Genomic DNA, 6,607 nt, shown 5'->3' on the forward strand with positions numbered 1-6,607 from the left:
AAACTTCTCTTTATAAGGGCAAAAATAATGGTTTAAATATATGATATCCAGCTCCTCCAGGGAAAGGCCTCCTGTTTTATTCTGCTCCCACCATGTCTCACAGCTGTGCCTTTGAACTAGTCCTTTTTTCCATTGTTAAAGAGTTGTGACATTTTCTTTATTTAGCACTTGAGGTTTTATTTAAAAATACGAACCACTGAATTGCAAATCTTAACCAGGAACAAGAACCATCTGTGCAAAACTATAAAGTACTCTGGCTGGAGATACGTTAATGATGGAATATGGCACACATGCAAATTCCTGCTTGGGATGTATTTTTTAAATGCTTTTTTCTACAGAGGATGTAAATGACTACTTGCTTCTGTTGTTTAGGTGCTTGAAGTGGAAAACAGGCATTTCTGCTGTTCTGCCTCCATTGCTATGTGCTAAACCCACACATGTACAATAAAGATTAAGCAATCCACGAACAGTTGAAACCTTAGCACAAAATCCCTCCTTCCCACCTTGCCCCCAGGCTAGATAATATCTGGACTAATTGTTGCCAGCACGTGTATGTCAAACTGTCCCAGATGTTTTATGATTTACTGTTGCAAAATGAAAACTGATCTAAAAACATGTGAATGAATCCAAGGTTAATCACACTTCTGCTACTGACTCTAACCTCCCCACCACAGACCTTCAAAAACAGGGGTTCTGCCCATATTTTGTCCTCATCCAAAACCAAATTTATGTGCCTAAAGAGTTACTGAGTCAGAATTTAGGCCACCAAAGTCTAACCGTGATCCTGAAAAACCAACACGCAGCTGTTGCCTAGGCGAAGCTCACTTAAATTTATCAGGCACCATGCTAGATTGCCAGAAAGTTTCCAGGTGCTCCAATCCTACTCCGCGTGCTGGAAAAATTGAGGCCAAGCCACTGGGTTTCTGTTCACACACAATCCTAATAATAGGATCAAAACAAGGGGTGCCTCACCCACTTACTTTGGGCTTGCTCTGAGGCCTCCCGTCTCTTGGGATTTCATGCCAAATGCAGTGGGAGCTGTTGCTCAGAGGAGACCAAGCGGCCCTTTTCCTGTTGTGGTGGATCTGGATCGCTTCACTGAGCGATTCCAACACCAGGGAAGAGCCGTGCTGACCTTCCTTCCAAATGATATAGCTGTGCTGGAAGAAATTGAAGATACCTTTGACCAGGCAGGTAACCAGAAAGATCTTGGGTTCCTCCTTCTATTCCATAAATAAAGGTATGCATTGAAACATAATGCATGGTTGGACTGACCCTTTCCAGCTCATTGGCTGCAGAAAAGCATTTTGAAAATTACTTTAATACCTATTTACCCAATGGAGCAGAATGATTCACTTTGGCACATGAATATGCCTTATTAAAAGCTGCTTACACACAGGTTACTCAACCCAGACCTTTTTTTCACCTTTCCGCGGCATGTACGAAATACCATGTTCATTACATGTAAGTCTGGGGGACCCGAGTTATTTCTCCTATCTCCTGATAGAGAAAAGGGTGTGCCTTAAAAAAAGCATAATAAAAATGGTTACAATAAGTGTTGCAGATGATATCAACTGACCTAAGAAAGTCTGTTTGTAACTGAAGCAAAGGGATGAGTCAGCCTGGGATGGCAAGCCTTCACCAGGGCTTTTTGTGATAGAAGAAGGGGTAATGGTTTTAAACTAAAAGAGGGAAGACTTAGACTAGATACAAAGAAGAAATTTTTATGATGAGAGTGGTGAAACACTGGAAGAGGTTGCCCAGAGAGGTGGTGGATGCCACATCCCTGGGAACATTCAAGGTCAGGTTGGACAGGGCTCTGAGCAATCTCATCTAGTTGAAGATGTCTGTGCTTATTGCAGGGGGGTTGGACTCGATGATCTTTGGAGGTCTCTTCCAACCCAAACTATCCTATGATTCTATGATTCTTCCCACCCTCTGTATAAAGCTTCCCGCAGAGGATGCGGCCCCCCAGGGTGCAGAGACCATTTTGCAACATGTTCTGAAAAGGTTCATTTTTCAGTGGGATAAGAAAAACCTTTCCATTATCCTCACCCTCTGTGACAGGTCAACCCACCCGCTATGTGAGCTCTCATCGCTTTACGTGTTGGGGCTGAGTAGCATCCGAGCAGCCTCGGGGAGAAGTGCCTTAATTGCCAGTAATGCAATAGCTCCACTTAGCACCCGCAAAGCAATTCAAAAATGGAATCAAACACTTTCTGGCTACACATTTAGGGAGCAGCCGGCTGTGTTGGCATGTTACTCCATTACTTAACCACTGGGTCATATATCTGTGACTACAGATGGCTTTTACATCCATGCCTCTTAAGCAGCATCTGATACCACCACCGAACCCTGGCCCACGGGGAGGGATGCATCCGTTCTGACCAGAAAGACTTTCCTTTAAATTAAACACCATCTCAGCCAAGGCATCAAAAGGTTTTTCTGTGGCCCCATTAGAGCCAGGGAAACAGCCTTCCTCATCTCCAGCATGGGAAGCACTACCTGGCTGCGATTCAGCTGCAGCTCTGCCTTGCAAAGGACAAGAATTGGCAAATAAAATGATCTTTCCCCATTGATCTCTCACCAGCAGCCCAGGACACCCACACTGCCTTCCACGGCGTACTTCTAGCAATGTTTCTTAAAAATTCCTCCAACTCCCTTTCACCTGGGTCTTTTCTTTCAGGCATCTCCAAGGCACCCACAGGCTCCAGGGATGGCTGCAAAAACATCATCATGCAAGTATTTGCACCGTAAATCTGCTGGGCTTAATGCTGACACGGCTACAGCAGCTTAGCTGCTGACTGCACAGGGAAGGTAACGCAGAAGATCAGCAAAAAGCACTGTAGGCTACCTGAATCAACGTACCAGCAAAGTCAGTGATAGTTGAAAATATAAAAGCAGAATGGTCTTACAATCAGATCCACGGGGCATCAGCTCATCAAGTGTCAATATGAAAGTATTCACGCTATGGATCCTGCTGTGGGCCAAGCACTCCGTGGCACAGAGAAGAAATGGTACAGATCACAAACTCATGGCCTTGGCTTACTGTACTTACGCAGCCTTCAACAAATGCCTCAGTGGACACTTGTGGTCTCTCATCCCTATCCTCAACCAGAAGCTAAACATCCAAATGCCTCAACTTTATCAGAACTACTCACTTGCTTAAATATTTCAATGCCTATGGTTATATCACGAAAGACTGTTTTGTTCAAGGAAAACATTGATGGGTGAAAATTGTATAAAGCTCCTAAGGACGTATTTCCTTATTTGCACAACTCCCATACAAGGGAAGCCATATATGGCAGCAAATCTTTTCCAAAATCTATTGTACTTGTAGAATACTCCTCTAAACTGTTCCACGTTATAAAGGACTCATAATATGTAAAATAAGATGTGAGCAGTACCGTATGACACACTTCAAGTTAACCAAAACAATTTGTTGGACTCACAATGAAACTTTTCATTCCATGTTTGAGGACAAGCTTTTCACCTTGCTGAAAGAATTTGCTCCCATACTTAAAAACTGGGTCATTTCTTCTTTATTTCCCAATTTCCACCTCGTTTCCATACACTTCCTGAAAATATCTGTCCTTTCTTTCACCCAAACCTGCTTCCAAACCTTAGCACGCACTTGCAAATAGAACGTCAGCCGAAACCCCGCTTTTATAGCAAACATTGCCCTCAGCCCAGCAATTCTGCTACAGGAGTGACACAGAAGTGAGGAGGCCGGGCTTTGCTTTCTTCCCATATAAAGGTTTAACTGGCTCAGACCTGATTTGCTGGAGAGTCAAGCCTTCTCTTTCCATTGATTACTCTGCTAACTTCTTAATAGTGCTGAAGATCATCTCCGTATCTTTAGAAAGGAAGTTGTAATAAATTTGGAAATGAAGAAGTATTTAGTGGAGGGAAAGAAGAGTGAGGCTTCAATGCTGAGAGCAAAACTGGTTTGAAATCTTCATTTTAAAGCAGGATGGGTAAGGGGAAATTCCTGTTATTTTTTTTTTATGTTGCCTACCAAACGTTTTTTTCCTATGGTTTCTTGAAGCTGTGAAGTGGGCTACCTCTCACTTCATTAACAGGTCCACAAAAAAAGGGAAAGGCTAAAGAGGATGCAGGGGAAAGAAAAAAACCAGGCCATTTCAGAAAGCCCTCAAAAGAGAGACAAAGAACAAATATTAATCTTCTTATCCAACGAGAGCAGGAGGGGAGGACTACTGCAACAAAGAAGACAGAAAATTAGGATTTCTTTTTGCAACCAAAGGGTACAATTACACATCTCTTAGGGACTTACCTGGCAGGACTGCCCACAGAGTGAGTTAATTGACAGAAAAAGCCAGGATTTCAAAGAAACTCAGCACCCAGCCCCTCCTGTTAACACCAGTAGCAGGGCCCTCCTTTTGAGCGTAAAGCTACTGGATTTAGAGGCTGCCTCCAGTCCTCTCTGAAGTGAGTTCTAATAAAACACACACAATGCTAACTGGGTGGAGTTTTCAAGCCTGCTACTCAGTTTGATCAAGGGTACTTATTTCTATTTCAGTATTTCCCAACGTTGTAGCTGAACCAGTTCAGAGTAAAGAATCAGGCAAAAATGAAAATTACTTCATTTAGAAGTTAACATTTCTGACAGTTTACCATAATTAGAGATGTATTTAACCTGCCACCCGTGCTGGGGTGTGCAGCATCATAGCAAAAAAAGCTGATTGTTTTAAAACCTTTTGTCTTGAAAACACATTCTCAAATCCATCAGTTGCAACAATGTTTCTTGTGAAAGGAGGAAAAAATCCCATACCCTAGAAATAAAAGACATGGAATGCAAACTCTATGGCAAAAAAACCCATTCAAGTTAACATTTTGAACCCCAGCATTAGAAAATACAAGGTTATAGTTGCCATAGCGACTACAAATCAATTACTTTACACACAGCTATTACAATGTTAAGGTAAACATGTCCACAGTCAAAACTACTCTGTAGCCTCATGGGGACTAAGTTAAAATTGTTGTGGAGCCCAGAGTACGGTGCTAATGTAAATGCATTATTGCATGATTTTTTTCTTTGGTTTTTTTTTTGCTTTGCATTTCAATCTGTTCAAGCCCCTCAGCACCGCAGTGCAGTTGGATGGGAGGACGTGGGATTTCTCCTCCCTAAAACCTGTCCAATTTGGATTTACACAGGCCCGAATAGCTACAGGGAACTCAGGCAATGGAAACTCCTATGAGTAAGGCCAGATCTGCAGGAAGACATCAACTTTCATCAGATCCTGCCACTCGTGATGAATCTCCCTATACTGCCTTTAAGGCTCAAGTATCTAAGTGGGGATGACCGAGGACCTCCAAAAAGTCAGGTGCAAGGGTGAGTATGGCTCTCTTTTGCAGTGCACCTGTTATGGGATGCCATTTACAAGCCCCAGATCCCCAGGAATATCCACTAGAGCCAACACATTTTCATGGGGGTCTTGATGGCTCTTAACACCAATGTTAAAAGAAGAGTATCACTATGGTTGCATATTGTGTTACAGCTTTAGCCGCTTTTTCTCTTAATAAGGATCCTTTGGGGGACAGCAATGGTGACAAAATCCACATTTCTGAGCCAGGTGCACCCCGTTCCGTTCAAACATGGCACTTTGGACTTCCCTGGGGCCAGCAAGGGGTGAGCTCAGACCCATCCATGTAACCTAACCATTTGCGATGACATTCAGAAAGCCTGAAAGCTTATTGATTTGTTTTGTAATCATATTGTACATCCTTAAGAGCCGAACAAGTGCCTGATTTAAATGATTGGCTTGATTTTTTTTTCCCTCCAGTTCATTTTAGCAAAGGGTGATAGCACTTACTTATCGCCATTAACAGACATACAATTTACATTTGGGCTTTCAGGTCTTCTACCCCGACGCAGGCAAATGTCAAAGTCTCATGCCTGAGAACCCACCTGACCTCCTTTTTTCTTAATTTTTAAATTATTTTAATTTTTTTTTTCTTTTTTTTTTTTTTTTTTTGGCCTGCTACAAAGCAACAGTTCTGTTTGCTTCTGCCCTCCTCTCTTTTGCATTACCCCATGTCTGCACAGGAATGAGCCAGGATGATGAGAACCAGCTACCATTTTGGTTTTAAAAGCTTATCCGATAAGCTAATGCTATTCTCCCAGTGTAGTCCGACTAGTTATCATTTTCCAAACACCAGGCAAATTGTTGGGCCATGAACTAACACTCAAAATTGTTAGGTAGGAAAATACAGTTTAAAAAAAGCATATGCCATGTACCACAAAACTGGCACCATAAAGCTCCAAGTGGAAACTTGTTTTCCCCATTTAATTAAAATTTTTAAAGTGTGCTCAGAAAAAAAACCCTTTTGTCATTTTATTACAAACTTCTCTCCGTGTATCTCCTCCTCCAGCATTGCCTAGAAGTGGGAAACAGATGCCTGAGGTGGCGGGGGGGACAGGGGCAGCAGCACCCCGGGGAGAGGACAGTGCTGCCACCCAGCCCTTGGCCCTGGAGGATTGCTCAGGATACAGGTGGGTGCTCTGGCAAAAAGCTTGCCTGTTTTCTGGCAAAATGTCATTAAAACCTTTGAGGATGTTTGTTTCCAGCTGAGACAAAAAAAAATT

The sequence above is a fragment of the Charadrius vociferus genome, unplaced genomic scaffold, assembly GCF_000708025.1.
Source record: "Charadrius vociferus isolate BGI_N301 unplaced genomic scaffold, ASM70802v2 scaffold953, whole genome shotgun sequence".
Taxonomy (NCBI): Eukaryota; Metazoa; Chordata; class Aves; order Charadriiformes; family Charadriidae; genus Charadrius; species Charadrius vociferus.